This window comes from Pan paniscus, chromosome 9 (assembly GCF_029289425.2).
Source record: "Pan paniscus chromosome 9, NHGRI_mPanPan1-v2.0_pri, whole genome shotgun sequence".
Taxonomy (NCBI): domain Eukaryota; kingdom Metazoa; phylum Chordata; class Mammalia; order Primates; family Hominidae; genus Pan; species Pan paniscus.
The window spans coordinates 94,372,466-94,397,857 of NC_073258.2; the positions used below are offsets into that span (position 1 = coordinate 94,372,466).

The 25,392-nt window shown below is 44.4% G+C and overlaps 1 protein-coding gene and 1 pseudogene across 8 annotated transcripts in view; one reads left to right on the plus strand and one right to left on the minus strand.

Annotated features, from left to right (window-relative positions):
* Positions 1-25,392, minus strand: part of SMCO4 (single-pass membrane protein with coiled-coil domains 4) — a 300,612-nt gene that overhangs the window by 270,417 nt on the left and 4,803 nt on the right. The window contains exon 1 of one of the 8 annotated variants that reach the window (XR_010113378.1): positions 24,622-24,725. The exons of 6 other annotated variants lie outside the window; for them this stretch is intronic. The gene's annotated coding sequence lies outside the window, so the exon portion shown is untranslated. Of the gene's footprint in view, positions 1-24,621; positions 24,726-25,392 lie in introns of those variants that run through there. One more of the 8 variants, XR_010113375.1, reaches the window with a different exon arrangement.
* On the plus strand, positions 22,204-22,903 carry LOC129393441 (signal recognition particle 14 kDa protein-like; annotated as a pseudogene).

Below are 25,392 nucleotides of genomic sequence, written 5' to 3' on the forward strand. Positions count from 1 at the left end.
TATTTTTTTATTTTGTTAAATGATGGGGGGGAAACCCCTAAATTAATTTCAGAATGAGGTAACATAGGTCATGACCTGCAGCTGGAGATGGGTTAGACTTGGGTGATAGCAATGGAAGAGAGGGCAATAGAGGTGCCAGGACTTGGTGGATGATCAGATAGAGGTGATGAGGGAGACGGAGGTATCAAAGATGCTCTCAAGCCTCTGGATTGATGACAGTGCCAATTTTGAGATGGAGGGCCCAGGAGGAAGAGCAGGTTTGTCTGTGAGAGGAAGGAAGACTGGACTCCTCAGTGGAAGAGGATTTGGGTGGAGGTGACAAAAGGAATCTTCACTTATACACTTTCCCAACCAAGATACTATATAGAGAGATTTCACATCAGAATCGTAGTTATTAATAAGGAATGCATTTTCCCAGACTGCTCCGTGAGGGGGACAGCCTTTCTGAACCAAGCACAGCAGTAAGTGACTGAGGGAGGACTCTGGGATTTGGGGCTCCCGCCAAATGTCTTTCCTTATCTGACAAACATAAAGCACTAATCACATTTAATTAGAGTCCATTTGCCCATCTGTTTCCTCTACTAACCAAGCTGCTTCAGGGCAGGGACCACCTGGTTTCATCAATCTCTTTATTCCCCAGACCTCCTTTGCATACTGCCCTGCATGCTGCCTGTAGTAGGTGCTCAACAAGCATCTGCTGAATGAATGGTCATGATTCCACATGATGGAACTCCTGAGAAGGCCATTTCCAGTGCAGAAAATTAAAGTGGGGAAAATGGGAGGAGGGATACAGAATCTGTTAGGAGAATTCTGATCACTGAGGGCTATAGGCCAGTGGTTCATGGCAAAAATTAGTCTACAAAGAGAATGCTAAACTCTGGAATGGGCAATTGGCATGGGTCATCAATATAATGATCAGAAACATTAAGCAGATCTGGGAAGGAATCAGGAAGATGAAGGAAAAATAAAACAGGATGAGGCTATATATATATATATAAATAAATATATATAAATATATAAATAAATATATATATAAATATATAAATATATATATAAATATATAAATAAATATATATATAAATATATAAATAAATATATATATAAATATATAAATAAATATATATATATATAAATAAAATTTGGTCTCTTCCAAAGATCACCCTAAGTGTGTAATTCCTGACATCAATTCCCTTGCTATATTTTTCCATCAGCTCTACACCTCCAAGAAGCCTCCCCATTTCCAATCCTCTGCCACCCTCCAAACCCCAGCTGCCTCACATATTACTTTTTTCCATACGTACATGATTTATTTCCCTAATAAACAAACAGGAATAGTGTTACATAACTTCTTATCCACTCCACTGCCACCCCTTGCACAGAGGAGGCACTCAATAGTATATTCAATTAATAGCTGATTAAATGATTTCGGCATTCACATTTTCTAGCCTCATTCCCTTTAGTTGCAAATGGTTTACTGAAGGTATCGTTTTTAATAGTAACAGCTGCATTTGTTCAGCATCTACCACATACCAGACATAGCTAAGGACTTTAAACACATCGTCTCCTATAATCCTCCATCTGCGGGGTTGGGGTAATTATCCCCATTTTACAGACTTCAAGATTGAGGCTCAAAGAGACAACATAGTTAGATAAGTGGCATTCAACACTGGCATTCAAACCCAAGGCTACTTAACTCCAAGGCCAAATAAATGCACCATTACTCTAAAATTTTGGCACCATTATCCCTGGCACAGAAACACGAAGAAAAGCTCATCTGACCTGGAGGCAGTACTCTCTGCTCCCCAAAATATAATTAAAACTCAACTCAGAGAAAGCTTTTTTTTAGGTTTGGAAAGGCCATAATTTATCAAGAGCCATTCATTCATTTCCTACAAATACACAGGTCAGGTCAAGCAACTCTGTGATTTTAAAAAGTGGAGCATGTTATTGGCACCATTTGTTTCTGAAAGAATTTTAACGAGAAAACCAATGATGTGCAGAACAATCAGATCATTAGTGACAGGTAGTTAGTAAAATAATCACAAAATGCTAAAGCCTCCACTTTTCCTATGCTACAGTCCCCCCAAGCTTCCATGTTCACTATTTTATTGGATCATCTCTGTAACTGTGAGGTAATTACTTGTATATCACTGTATACATGAGGAAAAAATTAGAGTAAGGGAAGTTCAATGAGTTAACGAAGGTCATGTCTGTTACTCAGGACCCTTGGTTATAAGTAACAAAACAAAACACCTTGGCAAAAGAAAATTTGAAATAAGGAAGAGAGGACAGACAGGAGGGAATTTCCAGGCGAATACACTCCCTTCTCTGCTTCTCTCTGCCTACAAGTTCCTCCTACTCCAAGCCAGCTGCAGCAAGCCAGCTTTCTCCTCCAGACAGGAAACCAGGGTCACTGCAGCTTCATGTTCCCATTTCTCTGGCTCCACCACCCCAGAAGAAAAGGCTCTTGGGCCTCAAGTTCAAAATTCCAGGGAGATGGGCTTGAACAAATGTGCATTACACCACTGTACGTCTCCCCAGCCCTATCTATGCTGGGCGGATTGGCAGCAACACAACAGCAGCTCTGTCCAAAGACACCTATCCATCAAATTCTCTCCCCTCTCCAGTCTGACCCCCTTTTAATAGCTTTGACCTGGCAAGGGGTCCAAATGCAGTAAAACTGGTTCTGTTTTTCCTTTGTGATTTCTACACAGGAGGCTGCTTCACATTCATTTGGGGCAGGGAAAGGCCCCATCTTAACATCCTATTACATGGCTGCAATTACTGCCTTGGATTTTCTTGAGGCATTCCGGTTCTCATAATAAATTATCCCTTTTACTAAAAAAGATTTTTTAATTACAAAAATTAATTATAATTAAAATTGTACCAAGACCAAGAACACAGGGGACCAAGAACCATGCTTGGCAGGTCCCAGTAATCGGTAAGGGAGAAGTAACACCCCTGAAGAAGGGAGAATGCCGGTCCCAAAAGAAAGAAGGGGAGTCAGGCAGATAAAGTAAATAGAAATCCTGTACACATAACTGCTAAGCTCTGTTCTTCAGATCCCAAGCCCAATAATCTTGCTTCTTTCTATACCACAGTTTACATTATTTGGGCACTAAATTGTGAAGTACCAACAGTAAAGAACCACCAATATATAAAAGGTGCTAATTGTGCATAATGACATTTAGCGCAAACGGAATTAGAAAAGAGAGAGATCGTCTAGGCGTAGTGGCTCATGCCTGTAATCCCAGCACTTTGGGAGGCCAAGGCGGGTGGATCACTTGAGGCCTGGAGTTCGAGACCAGCCTAGCCAACATGGTGAAACCCCATCTCTACTAAAAATACAAAAATTAGCCAGCTGTGGTGGTGCGTGCCTGTAGTCCCAGCTACTCGGGAGGCTGAGGCAGGAGAATCGCCTGAACCCAGGAGGTGAAGGTTGCTGTGAGCCGAGATCGTGCCATTGCACTCCAGCCTGGGTGACAAAGCAAGACTCTGTCAAAAAAAAAAAAAAAAAGAAAGAAAAAAAAGAAGAGAGAGAGATCTACATACCCATTTACATTCGAGTAGTATCCTAATATTAGAAATCTCTATAATTGTGTGCTAAGAAGAAACAAAAACTTCTTTACCAGTGAAAGTCAGACTAGCCTTCCCTGCCTCATAGCCCTCTGCCTTCCACCTTCCCTTAAAGCTGGATGATGGGAGCCTCTCCTTAGATCCAGGGTTTCTTTGTCCTCTACTCAGCTGGAAGGTTCACCTGGGCCCAGGTGATGATAAAGACCTTTCTTCCAAGGAAGAAAGCAGGAATCAGAAACATAAAATACATTTACAAAGGGGACCCCAGTAGCTGACTTTCCTACAAATGCCAGAGGGCTAACAAAAGATGCCGGCACATCTCCATCGATGTGTGCTCAACACTGTCTCACAAAACCAGCTCCAGAATGAGACCACCCAAGCATGAAGCAGAGAGCTCAGGAAGGGAAGTGGGCAGGGGCTGTCACCCTACTGCTGCCTTACGACTGCCGTAATCCAATTGGTTTTTTCTTCTTTAATTTAATCAAGCGCTTAATTGAGCCCTTGCTGTCTGGCAGGCACTATTCTAAGTGCTTTATAAATATTCTTTGCTTTAGTTGGCAGAAATCAGCTCCCAATAGCATCACTGACTGCACATGGTTATGGCAACTTCTAAAAAGAAATTTAGAGAACAAGATTTTTAAAATTCTTCTCAAAGGTCTAACCCAAACCTAGATGGCTGAAATCAACTCCAATTTCTCTAGTTCCAGCACTTTGCTTCTCTCCTTGAGTCCACTTTGTTCTTCTCCTTCCACAGAACAGATAAAGGTTAATATTTATTAAGCACTTACAGTGTACCGAGCACTTTATATCCATTATCTCCACTGATTCTCACAGCAACCCTAGAAAGTAATGCTTTTATGCTCTTTACAGAAGAAAAAACAGGCTGAAAGGGGAGGCAACTCACCAAGCCAACTTGCCCCCAGGCCAAGTGACAAGCCAAGATCCCAGCCCCAGCAGCCTGACTCCACACTCCTTCTCCTACCCGCATTGAAGTACCTTGCTAGACAGCAACTCTTGTATGGTGTCACTGGAAAAGCCATCTTTTGCAAGAACACATATGCTGCTGCTCCAAATTGTTTTTAATTGAAATGAAATGCATATAACATATATCAGACATTTTAAAGTACATAATTCACGGCATGTAGACATTCACAATGTTGTGCAACTGCCACCTCTATCTAGTTTCAAAACATTTTCATCAACCCAGAAGAAAATCAGTATCCACTTGGCAGTCGATCCACACAACCTCTTCCCTCCAGCCCCTGGAAACCATTACTTTGCTTTTTCTCTATCTATGGATTTACCTATTCTGGATAATTTGTATAAATGGAATCATATAATATGTGGCCTTTGGTGTTTGGTTTCTCTTACAAATAACATGTTCTTGCGGTTTATGCAAGTTGTGGCATACATCTGTACATCATTCCTTTTTATTGCTGAACAACATTCCATTGTAGAGATATGGAGATACCACATTTTGTCTATCCATGTATCCACTGATGGACACCTGGCTGAGTTACTTCCACCTTTTGACTGTCGCTAATAGTGCTGCCATGAAGATTTGGGTTCAAGGATTTAAGTCCCTGATCGAATTCTTTTGAGTATATAACTAGGATGGAATTGCTGGGTCTTATGATCATTCTATGTTTAACTTTTTGGGGAGCCATGCCTTTTGAAATATTTTTAAAATTTGAAATTCTGCAAAGAAAAGCCAGAAGGAAACAGAAAACAAAATGCAAACCTCAATGAAATCAAAGGAGATAACCAGTCTCATCTCATTTGAATAAGTTCAAATCTGAGCAGAAGAAATCCAAACAGTACACTTCTATGTTTTTGAAAGGCTAAGAGAAAAGATATGTAATTCTACCAAATAACTAAGAAGGGGTTGCTGTATCTCCAGGATATTTTTAGCAAAAAAATCACACCTAAGCCAGGGCTCCAGTAGGAGCCATGTGACTGGCTATAAGACTTTTCAGCCAAAGAAAACAGTCAAGAGGACAAGCACAGGCCATTAACAGGGGCGGCTTTCTGTGATCAGAGAAGGCTGAATTCCCGCCCTGGTTCTCATTTTTAGTAAGACCACTCTTCTCTTTGGAAAGATACAAGTCTCTAATGTCAAAAAATGACAGCACTCTTTTAAAAACCATCTTGTGTCCCAACCCTTAAAAGACTATTTCTAATTAGTTCTAAACTGTCAGCACTACCTAAGAATGGCTTGCTGGAAACTTAGCCTGGGACCAAGGGAAAGATACACAAACATCAGAACCAACCCAGGGTGCACATATGCCCTTGTCCTGCATCTGGTGTTTCAGCATTTTTATGAGGCCTAGTCAGTAATGATCTTAACCGGGAGGACAGTGGCAAGATGGGAATGCAGAGGGACTGTAACAAAGGAGGATGCACGAGTGCCTTTAAATTACATGAAAAAAAAAAAGTTATCTGAAGAACACAGAAAGTGAACTACAAATGACAAGACTGAGTCTTTGCATACAAGCAAGACACTGACATGACAGGAATGGCTGGCAAATCAGGTAATAGGCAAGCGACTTGGCAGCATTCACTCGGCAGGTGTTCAATTAGGCAGGAAGCGGGCTGAAAACAACTCAATTAATTCATTGTGCATGCCTGTCCAAGAGAACAAGATAAACCTAAAACATCAATGGCAGACCAGAGATTAACTCCACAGCTCCATCTTTTGCAAAAGTAGGGGCTAACAAAGATGCATGTGCAAAATATAAAAACTACACCAAGATGAACTCTGGTGAGCTCTTTAAAAGTTCGAACTAAAACCAAGGCAAAGAGGAAACAAAGCAAGAAGGTGGCTTATTATGGATCCAGAAAAGCCATTCCTTTCTCATGAGTGGCTCTCAATGGCCAGCCTCAGATATAGGCAGTCCTCAGTACTTGGGTTGAGAAGTGTGACAGGTACAAACACAAACATATTTAAAAAGTCAACAGCAAAGTGATGGGCTCACCCTTACTTGTAATATCCCCTATGTGTGAGGCTCTCCCAAGCTAAGACTTAACTCCAATGCCAGACCTATAGTCTGAATACACTAGAAAAAAATATAAAACCATGAGGAGTCATTTGGCAGAGCCAGAAAAAGAAAGCTACACTACGAACATAAAATCAAGCAAAGAAAAGCAAAGGTTAGCAGGGCCAACATCTGGCAGAGCCACTATAGGTCCTTACTGGAAAAGGGGACTCAAACCCTTGCAGCCCGGATGGCATCGCTCAGGCCTGATGAGAAACAAAGCATGCTGCAGGTGGGGCAGAACGTTTGTACTAGAGGCATCCCTTGTTTGAGAGAAAAGAATCCTGAAGTTTAGGAGTTCAGCAACATATCCAGGGCAACTGTCAGCAACAGCACAGCCAGGTGTATAATTCTGGGCTCCTGGAAAGACCTTCCACTAATAATACTGATGATGATAATGATGACGTTAACAGCTCTTATTCACTGAAGAGTTTAGGAGCAGACATTGCATTGAGGGTTTTACATGTTACCCCGTTTAATCCTCTCAACAACTTACAAGGTAGCAATTCTCTTATTAACCCACTTTACACACAGGGTGCAGAGAGGTTAAGGCACCAAAGTCAAACACCTTGTTGGAAGCACAGGCAGGACAGGAACCTAAATCCAGCTAAAAGTTTCTGCTCTTGACCATTATACTTAACTATCCCTAAACTATATTGCTTCCAAACAAGGCAGAAAGGCTATTTTCAACTAAAGTATAAACCAGCAAGTTTTGACCATTAGATAATTTTTCATATATACTACCTTTTCCTATCAAGATACAAAGACAATCAACGCTTCGGGATATAAAGAACAAAATTATTTTGACTTTAAGGAGAAAGAAGGCTCAAGACTCTCCAGCCTGGAAAAGAGAACTGAACAGAGACCCAGACTTGCAAATTAGGGGCTAAAGCCAAAACCAAGTCTCTTTGGGATTTCTGTCCAGTGCCTTGCACCTTCAGCATGTCACGTATTTTCAAGGACTTCGTTCTAAGTGCACAGTGGTGCTGCTAGGCTCAGTGAGTGATTTCAGAAATCAGTATTTACCAAATCTTGGAGTTTCCACTAAAATTATCACTGTGCCAGACACAAAACCACCAGTTTAAGCATATACATTGCTATATTCAGTTTTAGGAAACTGTTGTTTTTGATGAAAATACAAAGCACCTGGCTTTCCTAAGAAATGTCATTTATATTCTCAGATTCCACATGCAGCCATATCTCTGGAAGATGCTGTTTTCTCTAACTGGCAAAACCAGGACATCTCTTTGTATGCACACACCTGCTCTGTTGCAACATTCACTTCCTTTCACTGCCACAGCCAAACCACAGATTAGAGCTACAAGTTTAGATCGAGATCAAATAACCATCACAGATCTGCAACTCTAGAAGGGGCTCCTGCAGTGGGCCTGGCTCCAGCTGGTGCCCTGGGACCCAACATGAGTCACTTAATCTCTCTTAATCATAAAACGAAGGGCAGCAGATAATGCTTACTAACTGCTTATCAGATGCCAGGCACTGTGCTAAAGCCACTAAACTCGAGCTAACTCATCTAACTGTCACAATACCTGAGGTAGGTACCCTCATCATACCCTGCCTAAAGATGGACAAAGTCAGGCTTAAAAAAGTTACCCAAAGTCACACAACCATGACACTGCACAAACAGAATTCAAACACAGGTTTCTCAGACTTTAGAGCCCAAGCTCTTAACTATCACACTCGGTGTCTTTCTGCTTTCCTCATTCATAAAGCAAGGGTAAGAATACCTGTCATTTCCTTGCAGAGACAGTATTCTGCAAATTGTCCTTAACATCATTCTGACTATTCTTCCAGTCTGAGGGGTGAACTGTTACAAATTCTCCCAGACAGACCAACCAATCAGCTAAGTACTCAGTACTGGACAAAGGATGAAGGGAACATAAAAGAGAGAACATCCCTGCCGCCAAGGACTTCGCAATCTAGCCAATACCAATCGAAGCTATAATCTCTCTCTCAGATATTTTGATCATTGATCCACAGTCAGAAGTGCATTTCTATTATGGCCTGGGAGGGATGCACCTACACACAGCCTGTGTGTCACACATTGTTATTTTTCACCGTTCTATTTCATTTAAAAATGTATCAACCCACTAAATCAATTCTCTGACTGTGGATTGTGATTAACAGTTTGAAAAGCCCCAACTCTAGCCCCTTTTTGGCACAAACTTTAAAACAAAACAAAAACAAAATGTCAGGAAGTTCTTCCTCAGACTAGTTTAAGTTTCTTGGGCTATCGGGTTAATTGGATTTGTATCGCCGAATATGTCCTCAGGGGCAGATGCACCAGCATATCCGATCTGTGAAGGGTGTAAAAAGTGGACTCCTGCAGGCCCACATTCAAATGCTGACTCTCTGGCATGTTAGCTATGTGACTTCTCCAGATCTTGGTCTATAAAACAGAAGATAATTCCACTCACCCTTCTGGCTTGTTACAAGGGACCTACCTGGTACTGGTTCTGTCTTTCTCAGCAGAGGGGCTGTGGGCATGGGAGGAAGGGAGACAAGTCTGGTCATGTGGCACGACCAGTTTACGCAACACAGGACCTGTGGTAGCCAATTCCACCCCTCGGCCTGCTACCATGTTAAGTGATTCGAAATCCTTCAAATCTTTTATGCAGGCATCCGTTGTATTCCACATGGAAGTACAATACATAAGATGCCTAAGATATAACAGGGCATAGGCCAAGTCTCCGCCATTGTAGAGCTTGCTGTTAATCTAGGCAGGTGGCCAGGTAAACAGGTAACTGTAACTGACTGCACCAGGTGGTATAACATAAGTCTGGGAGTCTGATGAGAGAGTGTCTCATGCAGGGAAGTCTAGTCCTTGATCCCATTTGCAATTCCCTTAGTGTCAAAAACCACACCTTGCAAACTTCTAATTTATAACACATAAAGACTTAAAAACCACTACCACCACACTGAGGACAAGAATCCTTGTCTGTAGCCACAGCAATAAGAGGGCTATCAACTCCAGTTCTATCTCCCCTATGAGATGCTAAGTTCCTTGAGACCTGAAGTAAGAGAATTGCTCAAGATCACACAGCAAATACACAAAATTGGAAACCCCAAAGATCAAAAATTGCAGGTCACTTTGCTGGTTCCTCTGGAATTTCCCCTATACTTGTCTAGGCTCAAACATAAAAACTAATGTGGAAAGGAGAGAGAGGGGAAGGGAAAAAAGGTCTGTCACTAGGTGACCAAAAATGTAAGAGCTGGCCAAGCACGGTGGCTCATGCCTGTAATCCCAGCACTTTGGGAGGGCTGAGGTAGGAAGATTGCCTGTCCCAGCTACTCAGGAGAATTTCCTGAGCTCAGGAGATGAGCTGTGATCACACCACTGCACTCCAGCCTGGGTTACAGAGTGAGACCCTGTCTCAAAAAAAACAAAAAGACTTACCCACTAGACGCTGATTAGGTCTTTGAAGAGGTGAGACCACGCCGGGCATAGTGGCTCACGCCTGTAATCCCAGCACTCTGGGAGGCCAAGGCAGGTGGATTGCTTGAGCTCAGGAATTCAAGACCAGCCTGGGTAACATGGCAAAACCCTATCTCTACCAAGAATATAAAAAATTAGCTGGACATGGTGGCACATGCCTGTAGTCCCAGCTATTCCAGAGGCAGAGACAGGAGAATCGCCTGAGCCTGGGAGGCGGAGGTTGCAGTGAGCTGAGATCATGCCGCCGCACTCTAGCCTGGGCAACAGAGCAAGACCCCGCAAGAAATGAGACCAGAAAACCTCAAATTTAGTTTTTTTAAGTCTTTTCAAGATAATTATACAATCAGTGAAAGTGTGTGTGCTAAAAGTGCTGACACGTCCAATATGTAAATTTAAAATACCCCGTTTTCTAAAATCGTGTTTTGGCATTTCCTCATTTTTAAAAATACTGGGCATTTCTGAGAGGCTGTGTGGTTAACATGGACTTCCTTAGTTTTGGTTTCCAGTAAATGAAGCATATATCAGCACCCCATTCCAAAACCAAAAGAATGAGAAAACCTTGGAAAGATTCTAGCTGAAACAGGGTTTTTAAGCTTCATCCTCTCCTTCTTGTTTTGGGGGAGGAAGTGTGCAGGTAAGATCAGTTACTAATGCCCTTCAGGGGAGGGGAGTTTCTCAGGCCTCAACCTCTGTAGCTGAGATCTGTGTTTTCTTCAAGCCATCCTGGTTGAAAAATAAAAACAAGCAATTACAACGCATTGAGCCTGGGTGATCTCACATACACTATCTCATATCTATCTTACCACAGCCTCTTTTAGATTGTACTATCATCACCAATTTATAGGACACAGACTCAGAAAGGTTCAGTAACCAGCTCAGGCTCACAAAGCCAGGAAACGGCCGGGAGGGAACCTAGGATGGGACCACACATTCCTGAGGGAGAAGAGAACCCTACTGTGTACACGATCCCCAGGGCATTTGAAGAGGGCATTCTTTCACTTTCGGAATACAAGCTGATTTTAAACAGGCATCTTCTTGGTTGTGTTTTATGAAACTTACAGGGGAAGCTATGGTATAGAAGTATGCTACCTAAGAGTGACTTCCCTTAAGAATCCCCATCTGTAAAATGGAGATGATGACGACCACTCCCTGGGAGCACTGGACAAGACTTTCTGGGCAAAGTCCTGAAAACTCTGACACTCCACAAACACAAATGACCTGGAGCAGCAGCATTACTGCCAGGCCCCTGGAAGTAGCTTATGGGGACAAACTGAAGAGAAAGGCAAAACACACACTCCCCGCTACAAAAGTGCTTAGTCCTCCAAAATGCAGGGAAGGCACGGAGTACTGATGATGAGGAATGGTGGGTCAACAGCCAGTGCACACAGAGGAGGTGGTGCATCCAATGCGTTCCCCACCTATGTTAACTCACAGATCTCGCCTGCTCACTGCACTCATCCAAGGTCTTGGGCAAGGACCCACAGAAAAATAGTGAAACAGGAAAAAAATCCAACAAAGGGTATAAACTCAGAATTCTGTGATCCAGTCACACCAGAGTGACATCATAAAACATAACTCCAGTTCCACAAAGACAGATGCTTCCCTGGGCTGGACGGCCCACATCCCCAACACCCACAGCTGGCCTCTACTCAGAGGAAGGTTGCACTCAACCCACAATGGGCCAAGGAGCCACTACTGTACTGCCACTCCCAGCTGTGGTCAGAATACCCTCTCCCAGGGCTCCTGCTGCCACTTCCAGCTGTGGCCAGAACACCTCCCAGGGCTCCTGAGACCACTGCGCTATGCAGCAAAAGGCCACACTCTGATCAGAAGATCTTACGTTTGAATCTCAAGCACTGCTACTTACACACTGGGTCTGTCAGCAAATTACTGCCCCACTGATTCTCAGGTCTTTTCCTCTGTAAAATGGAGAAAATAATAACCACTTTCTGAGCTTGTTGTGAGGATTAAATGAGATAATCTGCCTAAAAGGCAAGGCACACAGCAACTGAAGCTATTATCCAACTTGAAGCAGAGGCCAGCTAATATTGGGTAAAAATTAAATTTGATTCCTCGAAAGAAAAAAGTTCCATAAAGTTAGTGAGGATCAGCAATTTTCAGAAAATTTAAGGAAGTGAGGTGGAAAAATTCCACTCCCCCCATTCCTAAAGGGTTTTGAAGCCCACCCACTCCTGGCTCTCCTGCAGGAATAGAGAACCGCAGTGTCTCCAGACTCTTCCCACTTTATAAATACACCCTACGACCAACCAGAGAGTGCTTGCTGCCAAACTCCTGGGCAAACGCAACCAACAGGATTGGATCCGGAAATTAGATGTCCAAGCAGCCCAGTCATACTCAGTTCAAAATAGATATCTGTGACCTACTTAGTCTTCGAGTACCATTCTCAAAGCCAAAAAACAAGACAGGGCCGCTGACTTCAGCAGAGCCCTGCATGGGCCCCTGCTTTCCTGTCAGATGAAACGTGCACTGCAACAGTGATGACTCAAGAAATTATCTCAGGATAGCTGGACAGAAACCCCAGCTTGGAAAGAGCTGATTCAAACAGTTGTGAAAAAGCAAAAAGTCACAGAAGTCCTGCCGACAGTTTATCCTCTCTGACTATCCCCAATAATCCATCTTCATCCACTTGGACTGAGGGTTACACCTCTCATGACAGGGACTTCTCAAGCTGTCTATCCCTAACACTCATATTGGTTTGAGTATACATATCTTCCCATAAAACAAGGGATTCTGCCTACTGTACCTTGATGTTCTACAAAGCATCAAGCACAGAAAGGGTCCAATGAAGAGCAAGCACCACCCAAGGGGGACCCCCTCCCCTCCCCAGGGGCAGACCACCAGGTTCCAGCCCACTCACATGCTTGGCTGCTCAAGATTAGAGAACAGAAACAGACAAATATTTGCTAAAAAAAAAAAAAAAAATTAGGAAGACAAACAAGACCAGGGAAAGTTGCTGTGTACTTTCAACCACCGCAGTTACAGAATGATCTCCTAAATTACAACTCATTTCACCAAAGAGATGAGAGTTTTGGGGAGAGTGAATCCAAGGAATTTGGTAGGGACAAATTCCAGTGAAATCCTAGAGCATTCAGCACTAGGCAGTACAACACCAGGTAGACAGTGGAACATTATACTTCACCAGTGAAGTGATGGTAGAGGAAACAAGCTGCTGCCAAAAACAAAAATGAAATAAAGCAAACCTGCTGCTCTTCACATCCGCATCCATCCTCCTCACATCTCCAAGGTCAGCCCCACTGTTCTCACGCACCATTGTACACTCAAAATTCTCATCAGAGAAACTTCCTTGAGAGCCCTGTGGTTTCCTCAGCACTTTTTCCCTACATCATGACATTTAATCATCACCACCATCCTGGGAGGCAGGTAGAACAGGCATTTTTATCACTCACTGAGAAATGAGGAAATGGAAGCCAAAGTATGTCTACCACACGGCACAATCAGGACTAAAGTACAGACTAATTCCCAAGTTCAATGTGTGTTCTCCAAAATAACCCAGACCTGACAAGGCCACATATCTGAGCTCTAGACCATTGCCCTTTCCACTGCACTGCTGAGGACCTTCTAGAGACAGAATTCCGACACACAACCCTCTCAGCACAGCAGCCCACTCTTCAACCTTCTCAAGACACAACAGAGCTCACAAACCAACCTTGGCAACCGCTGACAGGCAGCACCTGCGTCAGCCACACACCCTAAATCGGGCTGACCACCACCTCACTGGCAAACACAATCCAACCCCTAGAGTTTCAAAAAAGAGACATACACTAGCAAATGGCTTTCTACTGTCAAATGGTGGGCAGAGGCAGAAGAGTGATCATGGACTCCGACTGTTATATACCACAGATCCCAGGAACCTGGGACCTTTCTGAGTATGTCAGTTCTGGGTTCAAATCCTGCCTCTGAAGCTGACTAGCTCTGTGACTTTGGGCAGGTAGCTTTGTTTCTGTAAGTCTCAGCGTCCTCATTTATCGCATAAGGGGTTCCAAAAAAAAAATCTCTCAGGGGATGTGGTTAAGGCCACAAAACTATACACTTAAAAATAGTTGAAAAGGCAATTTTTTTCCTTGAGACATGGTCTCACTGTCACCCAGGCTGGAGTGCAGGGACATGATCACAGCTCACTGCAACTTCAGCTTCTTGGGCTCAAGCGATCTTCCCAACTCAGCCTCTTAAGTAGCTGGGACTACAGGCACACACCACCACGCATAACTAATTTTTTAAAAATTTTTTTGTAGAGATGGGGTCTCACTATATTGTCCAGGCTGGTCTCCAACTCCTAGGCTCAAGTGATCCTCCTGCCTCAGTCTCCCAAAGGGCTGGGATTATAGGCATGAGACACCACAACCAGCCTAAAAAAGCAATTTTTATGTATATTTCACCACAATAACAAAAATTAGGTTAATATTTGTTTGCTTTTAAGAAACAGGATGGGTTTTGCTATGTAGCCCTCAAACTCCTGGGTTCAGGTGATCTTCCCAACTCAGCCTCCTGAGTAGCTGGGCCTATAGGTACAAGTCACCACACCCAGTATATTTTGTTTTTTTAAAATAGGAATGTCATAGGTTCACAGTGAGAATTAAATAAGATACTGTAATGGCAAGTTCTTACATTGTCTGGCACATACTAAATCCTAATAAATAATAATTAATTATTATTAATCATAATTTTAATAGTTATAAAGACAGTACATGCTCATTGTAAAAAAAAATGCTTAAAAAGCCCTCCTATAATATGAAAATCCAGAGATGACCACTAAAATAAAGTACTTCATGGTCTTTTTCCTACACATAGATATTTCTTAACAAATTTGGAATGTAATTGATATAAAATTTTGTAGTTATGATCCATTCTTTTCTGCCTTACTTATAAATACAAAAACTTCTCACAACCTCATCCAGAAATAAAAAGCCTTTGTTCAAGGAAAGGATAAAAAGTTGTGTGAAACTTGAGAAAAGAACAAGGAGATCAGGTTGAGCAACTGGAGACACCCGCCTCCAGAGCCAGAATGGAGATTTAGCCAAATCCTCCACCACCTGCTCGTCTCTGCCTCCAAGTTGACCCAGAAAGCAAGAACTCTGGGGGTCTGGCCAGACAGGCCATCAGGGAGCACCAGGGCTGAAGCATGTTGAGTTCTGGGGAAGCCCTGTATTTATCAGGCTGGCTGGGATAAAAAGTTCATGTTCCCTGTGCCTAAACCGGCTCTACCTTCCAGGAGCTCCCACTGTGACCAGGGAGACAGGTGCAAGGGGCTGCCCAGAGTGGGTGGAGAGGTGAAGGGAGACCCCCATGCCATTCATTTCATCCAACCCTCTAGGTTAAAGATGAGAGAACTGAGGCCTAGGGAGGCAAGTAACTTATCGAAGGCAGCAGTGATGAAATCAGAACTTAATGTTCCAGTACCAATCTGGATACCAGAAGACCAACTTCTCAGGGTTCTAAGTGAAATCACAGCATGCCGCCTACTCAGAGCCCAGCAAAGATGCCAGGGCCCACATCCAATACATCCTGTCCATCAACAAGTACGTATTTACTAGATGCTGGGGGCATGTCAGCAGAGACAAAAGCCACCCCTGGGCATAGGACAAGGAGGCTGTCTTATGGGAGGGGAACACGTGGAGCCCTGTCTGGCTCCCACTCTTGGGCAAGGCCTTTCTGTTCTAACTATAACAAGGAAGCAAAGCCTGCCTCCACAGATTCTGAAGGAACACTACCTGAGTCAAAACTTCCTGTAGCACTCTGGCAGAGAAAGGCTGTGCAATTTAAAAGGCAGTTCCTCTAAGGAAGCTCTTTTGATGTGCTAAGGAAAGAACACCCTAAAAATAACTTCTGGAATTACACACTCACAAAACACATTTGTAACACTCACTTTTCTAGCTAGGAATCATCTTCACAACTTTCATTTTGGATGGGTGTGTTTTGTTTGGGAGGAAGGAGGGGCCCCAAAGGCAACTCCTGAAACACTACGGAAGAGCAGCTGCTCCTGGCACTGGAGAATTCTATTTTCATCTCCACTTACACATAATTATCTTCTAAAGCGATGCTCCCCAGAGGGGTCACAATGACAGCGACCTCCCAGATAACCTCCCCAAGCAGGCTGCTTCTGGCACTATCTTGGTAAGTGGAGGCAGGAGAGTCTGAAATCAGGCCCCCGCATAGCCCAGAGAGAGTCTGAAATCAGGCCCCCATATAGCCCACTTCCCCCGAGCCCTCATTACACAAGGGCCAGGCCCCTTCCTTTGGAGGCAAAAAGGAAATTAAATGTCAACCAAATAAGGATATTTCCCTTTAACTCCAAGGCCAAGGAATCTGAAGTAGTGATTCCCCCAGTAACTGGGCAAACTGAACCGACACAGGCCACAGACCAGCAGGCCAGGCCCGCTGAGGGCCAGCCTCCGCCTGGAGTTCCTTCTTCTTTTTAATGACCAATACTCAGATTGCAGGCCGAAGTGTTTTTATGACAAATAAGAACAACAATGTGTGAACACTTTGTAGGCCAGTAACAAGGCTGGCAGCAGAGGGCCCTGGGCCCACGTACCAAGACCACACAGCCATCTACTCACTGTCTCCAAAGGTCCTCTTGGATGTTCCTCCCTGTCCCACATTTTCAAGGCCAAATGTGGCCTGCTGACCAGGAGAGCTGACTCAACTCTTTTCACAGCATAGTGATTTTATACACAGAAGAATCCTGGAAGCCCAGAAGAATCCACATAGCTTGCACACTGACCTCAGCATTTTCTAAATCTACCCAGGTTAAAGACCATCTGAATGGCAGGCACGGCGTTCACCAGGCAGGCCCAAGGCTGAAGGGGTCGTGGGGGGAAGAGCCCACCAGTTCACATGTGTGAGGCCCTGCAGCTCACAGCAGGGCAGCTAAGCACACAGTTTCCTAGCAATTCCTGCCACCACAGCCTTGTCTGTTTGCTCTCTCTTCTTCGTGTTTGTGGTTTATGTGTGGGTGGGTGGGTAGGTGAAAAGCATACAGAAAGGAAAGGGTGGTGGATCAAGGGTCAGTACAGCACTAACATTTTTTAAAAACCTGCCTAGAAACAGCTGCTGCAAAATATCTAGGCACACACACAGCTCAGCTACATCCATCTGAACTTAGAAAAGTCCTCAATGAGCTGGCTCACACTACCTGCTTTCATTCATGCTCACAGGCACAACAGTGGCTCCCATCTTACTAGAACAAAGGCCACAGTCCACACAAAGAAGGACCTCTTGATCCTCATCCTCTTCTTTACTCCCAACCTCTCCCTTTCCTCCCCTGACACAATGGACTCAAATTGTACTGTCCCTACACTTCAGGGCCTCTGCCTGTGCTGTCCCCTTCACACAGAATCCTCTTCCTCCACACAGCAGCTCCTCCCTCTCTCCCCCTTCTCCAGCCCCAAGTGCACATATTCCTTCTCAGCAAGGCCCTCCTTGACCACCTCACCTTCCCCTCTGCTGCGGGACTCTTCCAGTTTTTCAGCAGTCACCAATATCTCACATACCACTTGGACAGAACAGAGTCCCAAAAAACTCATGTCCACCTGGAACCTCAGAATATGAGCTTATTTAGAAATAGGGTCTTTGCAGATATAATATTTTAAGATGAGTGTGATGGTTAATTTCATGTGTCAACTTGACTGGGCCATGGGTGCCCAGACTTTTGGCCAAAGATTATTCCTTGTATGTCTGTGAGGATGTTTTCTGGATACAATTAACATTTGAATGGGTAGACTGAATAAAGCAGAATGCCTTCCCTCATCTGGGTGGACTTCATCTAATCAAACGAAGATCTGAACAGAACAAACAGCCTGAGTAAGAGGGAACTCCTCTTGCAGTGTATGTAAGCTTGAGCTGGGACATTGGTCTTTTCTGCCTTTGGACTGACCTGAACTGAGAAACTGGCTCTTCCTGGGTCTCAAGCCTGCTGGCTTTTGGACTAGAACTTACACCATTGGCTCTCCTGGAACTCAAGGTCTCAGTACCTGGATTGGAACTGACACCATTGGCTCTCCTGAGTCTCAAGGCCTCAGTACTTGGATTGGAACTTACACCATTGGCTCTCTGGGGTCTCAAACTTGCTGACTGCAGCTCTTAGGACTTCTTCACCTTCATAACCATGTGAGCCAACACCTTATAATGAATCTCTTTATATACATACACATAACCCTATTGGTTCTGTTTCTCTGCAGAACTCTAACACAATGAGGTCATACTGATGCATAGTAATGTGCAGACAGGTAACACTAATTAATATATTGTACACTTAAAAATGGTTAAGATGGTAAATTTTATGGGGTTTTTTGCCACAGTTTTAAAAAAAGGCAGTTGTGAAAGGAAAATAAATCTTGGGGCCCCCAAATCACTAAGCTAAAGGGAAAAGTCTAGCTGGGAACTGCTTAGGGCAAGCCTGCCTCCCTTTCTTTTCAAAGTCGCCCCTCTGCTCCCTGAGATAAATGCATATCTGCTTGCTTCCTTTGGAGAGGCTAATCAGAAACTCAAAAGAATGCAACCATTTGTCTCTTATCTAACTATAAGCTGGAAGCCCCTGCCCCATTTCAAGTTGTCCCACCTTTCTGGACCAAATCAATGTTCATCTTACATACACTGATTGTCTCATATCTCCCTAAAATGTATAAAAGCAAGCTGTGCTCAGACCCCCTTGGGCACATGTCATCAGGACCTTCTGAGGCTGTGTCACAGGTGCATGTCACAGGTGCATGTCAAAATAAACTTCCTAAACTGATTGAGACCTGTCTCAGATATTCAGAGTTCACATAGTCATACTAGAATAGGGTGGGCCCTAATCCAATGACTAGTGTCCTTATAAGAAAACAGAGACACACACCGTAATGGTTAATTTTAGATGTCAACTTGACTGAACTAAAAGATATCCAGATAGCTAGTAAAGTACTACGTCATCTGGGTGTTTCCAGAACAGACTGGTATTTGAATCAGGCAACTGAGTAAGAAAGACTTGCACCAGCACATCCTGCCCCCAAACCCCCAGGTTCTCAGGTCTTCAACCTCAAACTGAGACTTACACCATCAGCTTTCCTAGTTCTGAGGCTTTTAGACTTGGACGGAGTCCCACTGCCAGCCTTCCTTGTTCTCCAGCCTGCAGACACCCTGTCACAGGCCTTCTCAGCCTCCAAAATCATGTGAGCCAATTCCCCTAATAAATCCCCTCTCATCTATCTGTCTATGTCCTATTGGTTCTGTCTCTCTGGAGCACCCTGACTCATACACAGACACAGGGGAATGCCATGAGACAGCAGAGGCAGAGACTGAAGCTATGCTCCCACAAGCCAAGAATACCAAGGACAGCCAGCAACCACCAGAAGCTGGAAGGGAGGCATGGAAGAGACTCCCCTCAGAGCCCCAAGATCCATGGGAAAACATACTCCTGCTGTTTAAGCCACTCAGTTTCTGGCACTTTGTTACAGCAGCCCTGGGAACCTAATAAACATGTCATGTATTTTAATCACTATTGTCTGTCATCCTCACTAGAAAATAGGCCCCATGAGAACAGGATTTTGGCTCCTTCTGTTCGGTGCAAAATCACCAACACCTAGAACAGTGTATTTCCTGAATGAATTCTGAGTGAAGGAGGATAAGCTTAAAGGCAGGCAGGGGTGCTATACTAATCCCAGAGGGCCAAACGGAGAGGCAGATGTTCTCTCTTCAGAGACACGAGAGCCAGGGAAAGACTGAATTGGATCTTGCTCATTTATTCGATAAATAATACTGACTGCCACACCAGTCCCCAGGAGAGCTGCTCCATGCAGGAAAAACTAACGACATACATGGTGTGGTGGGAAAGAGGGAGCAGGATCCAGTCTTTGCCCTCCCCTTGATTACAGGTGACCAGGGGAATGAAACCAGCAGACATCAACCTGTGGCTGGCACTGTAGGAATAGAAGAGTATGCATATCTCAACCTCATCTCACAAGAACCTTGGGAGGAGTAAACGGCAGACCTTTGTAAAGTGCCTAACACCATGTCTCTTTCCTGCATCTGGCTATAAGCAACGCATGGCAGTGCAGGGAAGAAGGGAAAGAAATCTCAACTCCCCAGAGCACAGAGAGCTGGGCCTACTTGTGCTCTGTCCTGGCCATCTGTGTAGCTTGAGGCAGACACTTTGGCTTTCAGGGCCCCACTCAGCCACCTCGAAATAAAGGGTAGAGGTTGCACTAGCAATCCTCTAGCCCTCAGTCTATCTAAAAAAAGAGAAAAGGCCTCTGCGTGTGGGGCTCTGGTGTGCACAAAGGAGGGGATTCTGCAGGAGCAATGGTATTGGAAGAGAACATCCCAACTCAACTCTCCTGCCCCACCTAAGGCCTCCACCGAAGCCTCCCACCTTCATCCCTTTTAATTCCCATAGCCCCCACCCTCATCTGCCCCGACAGCTACTAATCTCCTGACCTCTTCTCTTTAATGTTACCAGATTAAGTCTACTTATGTAATATGCAAATATGATATGTAGTCACTCATTTTAAAACAGTTATTAGCCAGGTGTGGTAGCTCACGCCTGTAATCCCAACACTTGTGGAGGCCAAGGTGGGCAGATCACTTGAAGTCCAGGGTTCAAGACCAGCCTGGCCAACAAACACAGTGAAACCCCATCTCTACTAAAAGTACAAAAATTAGCCAGGCATGGTGGCGCACACCTGTAATTCCAGCTACTAGGGAGGCTGAGGCAGGAGAATTGCTTGAACCTGGGAGGCAGAGGTTGAAATGAGCTAAGATCCCGGCACAGCACTCCAGCCTGGGCGACAAAATGAGACTCTGTCTTGAAAAAAAAAAAAAAAAAATATATATATATATATATATACACACACACACACACATATATACATATATACACACACATATATATACACATATATACATATACACATATACATATATACACATATATATACACATACATATATATATATATATATATAGAGAGAGAGAGAGAGAGAGAGAGAGAGAGATCCATATATATATGGAAAAGGGAACACAAATAGGTGGAGTTACTTAAAATTACCAAGTACTAATTAGGTAATATGTTGAGAGATTTATAAACATTATTCTTTTAATCTTCACAACAACCCTGTGAGGCAGGTACTAATTATTATTCCTAACTTACAGGGAAAAGCTGAGGCCCAGGGAGATAAAATAGCTGCTCAAGTCACACACCCATAAGGTGCTGAATGGGAGCTGAGGCAGGTACTAATTATTATTCCTAACTTACAGGGAAAAGCTGAGGCCCAGGGAGATAAAATAGCTGCTCAAGTCACACACCCATAAGGTGCTGAATGGGAGCTGGGTCCAGTGTGGCTCAACTCTGCAGTCCCTTCATCTCCCAAGGGTTCCCCCTCCACCACTCCTGCTCTCTGCCCCTTTGAGCAATAGGTAAAGGACTCTGTGGTCCAGTAAGCCAGGGCTTTCCGAAGCCCACTGTGTCCACTGGGCAGCCCAGCCTGCAGGGAGGGCCCCGAGATCAGCCCATTCATGGAAGCCACCAGACGCCTTCTCTGCCAGCCCATTGTGTCACACCCCTCAAACACCTTCTAAGAAGTCATCGCTTCTCCCCAGAGCATCCTGCTAAGGGTCAAAGCACCACAATATTCCCATAGCAAGCCAGGAGAGGGGGAATAATCACATGCAACTAGAAGAAAACATCTGCTTTACCACATTCCTGGAGGCTTTTCCAGAAGCAACAGTGCCTGATTTTCCAGCACGCAATCTTTAAGTGTCTTCCCAGTGCCCCTCCCCAGTCTCCAATCCACGCCTCAGCAGCACAGGACAGACTGATCTTAATACTTACGGACACTTGATTCCTCAGATGAAAGGTTTGGAGAAATACTCTGGCAAGTTACACCAAAATTAAAATGTCCTATTACCATACCTAGCGTCCGGGAGAAACAGAGAATGTGAAACCAGGAGCTCTTGCTTCCAGGTACCACAATGCCACCAGTGGTGGCATGACGCTTACACCACCCTGAGCTGAGCCATGGTCCTTGAGGGTTTGGTTCCCTCATCTTCTATAGTTGCTATGGACCCACCACTCTTAACATCTACAATCTCAGCAATAAGAATCAAGAAGCCAAATAACCAGTTCTCACTGCTAGGGGCTTAAGCAGAGGGAGTCGAGCCAGAGTCGCCGCGATGGTGTTGTTGGAGAGCGAGCAGCTCCTGACGGAGCTGACCAGACTTTTCCAGAAGTGCTGGACATCAGGCAGCATCATATCACCTTGAAGAAGTATGACAGTCGAACCAAATCCATTCCAAAGAAAGGTACTGTGGAGGGCTTTGAGCCTGCAGACAACAAGTGTCTGTTAAGAGCTACCGATGGGAAAAAGAAGATCAGCACAGTGGTGAGCTCCAAGGAAGTGAGTAAGTTTCAGATGACTTATTCAAACCTCCTGAGAGCTAACATGGATGGGCTGAAGAAGAGAGACAAAAAGAACAAAACTAAGAAGACCAAAGCAGCAGCAACAGCAGCACAGTAAAGGACATACATTTCCTGCTTTCACCAATTAACCACTGAATTGCTATTTTTTCCTTTTGGCCACATAGCTAGGTTTCTGGTTCCCCCACAGTAGGTGTTTTCACATAAGATTAGGGTCTTTTTGGAAAAAATAGTTGCAGTGTTTATAGGATAGTTGTGGTAAGAATCTAGTTTATTTTTCATTTGGCTAATTGGTCTGTGCTGCATGGTTATATACTCCTGGATTATAGATAAAAAGTCTCTGTAGACATCTCTGTGAAGAGCAAGCTATCATTAAACGTGTCTGTTTATCAAGAAAAAAAAAAAGAAGCCAAATGATGAGGTTCGCAACCTCACCAATAATAAACGAAATGCCTACTGAACAATGATCCATTTCTTTCACCCAGGAGAATGGCAGCCCATTACCACTGACAACAGGAACTAGCACATCTCTTGAGAGCATAGTATGGGTACTGCTGCAACATTTTAAATGAATTTAACATTTGACATGCCAATTCTACTCCTAGAGAAACATGTGCATACTAATATGTATGAATGAAGATATAATAGCAAAACTAATGAGTTAGTTTATATGTCTACCAGTAGGGGACCAATTCATAAATTATGACATAACTACACTGGAAAATATTTTGTAGGCAAATAAAAGACAAATTAAAAGAACAGAGAAGAGCTACATGCATGAAAAGCTCTCGAAAATATACTATGTGAAAAAAGCAGTATGATGCAATCAGATTCATGCTTCTAAAAGAAGGAAAACCATAGTGTATTTGTGTATATAGGCTTGACAGTTTCAGGACACGGATCCAACTGCTAACACCAGTTATCTCTGAGGACCTGGAGGAGCTGGCACCTGGGGAGGGGTGCTGGGTGAAGGGGAATGTGACAAGTCTGCTGTGTCCTTCTGCACTATTTAAATGCAAGGGCAGGCTGCAGGAGAATACATTTGCATATTACCTATATGATTTCAGAAAAAAAGCACCTAAACTGATTAAAAAACCACCACCACCAAAACAAGCTACTTATGCTGATGTGAAATTGCTGCACCAATTTGAACAGGTTTCTATGCTGCACTTCCAGGTCTTCCCAAGACTGACAAAGTTCAAGCCAATTTCTGCGGTACTGATGACAGACTGAATTGGGACTAACAGGGAAGAAGGAAAATGTGGGATGCAAGGAAAACGTCTGTAAAAGCTCTGTGGAAGCTGCAAACCAGTCCTACCCTGAACCTGCTCATCACCAAAACTCACTAGTTCTGGGGCCTTCCTCCCTCTCATCCCTATAGGATGAGAAATAAGCCAAAACCGGAATCAAGAGAGAATTCCCTTTCCCACGGCAGAGGGAGGCCTCCACTGTCACCAGCAGAGCTGCTCCCAGGCAAAGCCAAAGAAACGGCCTGGCCAAACTCCACCTTCCTGACAAAGGCACCATGTGCCAGGCTCCTGGGATTGCAGGGACAGCCAAGACTGGCAGCCCTGAAGCCCACGCATTTGAGTCCCTCCACTTCGGCAAACAGCCCAGGAATCTTTTCACACTCACTACTGAAATCCAAACTGAACCAGTATACAAATCAGATGGTCCTGCCAACAAAACAGGAACAAAATGGAAAAAAGGGTGATAAATCAATGATATCCTGGCTAAATATATACTTCTTCTTTCTGCTTGCAGGGGCACTGCTATAGATTTAAACCTTTGATAAATATCTTTTTTGCTTCCCAGTAATAATTAAAGCAAACACACCCAAACACGCACCTAAACACAAAGCAAAAAGAACGAGAAAAGGGCTTTGCTCAGGACATAATGTTCAAGAGGTAGGCATGACAGCTCATATCCACAGGCAGAAATGCTCTTCTCCCATTAAAACATGTACCTGTCTGGCACGGGTTCTTACCCCACAAAAGAAACTAACTGGACACTCTAGGGGACTGCCGAGAAGTGCCCTCAGAACAAGAAGAGGTTCCGTCTTTGAGGGAAAGGTGTAAACATCAAGCAGAAAGTGGGTGAGCAGACTCTTGCACGGAGTGACTCACCGGCAGAGACAGCTTGTGGCTGGAGATGCTGGGAGCAGGCAGGTCCAACAGAGGTAACCTGGCTTCCTCCTCGCAGCGAGAACACAGCCCAAATAAAGCCAGAATCTGACCACCTGACCTCCGGCCTGACCAGAGCCAGCACAAACTCTCAGAAGGGCAGGGATGTTGCACAATTTGGAAAAACGGAAGCCCAAAAGCAAGTTTATGACCACGTCTGGCACTGACTAGGGGAAAGGGCACAAAACCAGTATATTCCTGACGTGGCAACAGCGCGTCCTACCGATGACAGGACATGCAGACCCCAGCCAATCATCTCCTTGGGCTCTGATGCCCGCTCCCCTGAGCATGGCTTGGCGCCCCGCAGAGACTGCACCCGTCAGAGGAGGCTGGCCTCGACTCCTCTTGGGGCTGGCCATTATGTTCACTGCCACTCCTGCTTCCCAGTCAACCCCTGCAAGTTTGGTGACCACAAGTTAACCCCATCTAGGGCAGATCAACTCTTATGGAACAGCCAAAACTGAGGACCAAACCCCGGTGGGTCCCCTGTGCCACCAGGGAAGAGGGGTGTGCAGACAATACCCCAGGAAGGCGTCTTCCCTTCCACACTTCTAACCTTGACTAGCATTTCCCAAAATGCAGTCTGAGGAATCCAACTTCATCCTCTGCGATGCTCCTGGAAAGTTAGGAATGATAAGGCTGGGGTGGCACAGGGAAGGGAAGGCCCTTTCGGACTGTGCTCAGCCACCTTTCTCTAGCTGTTAGCAGAGACCA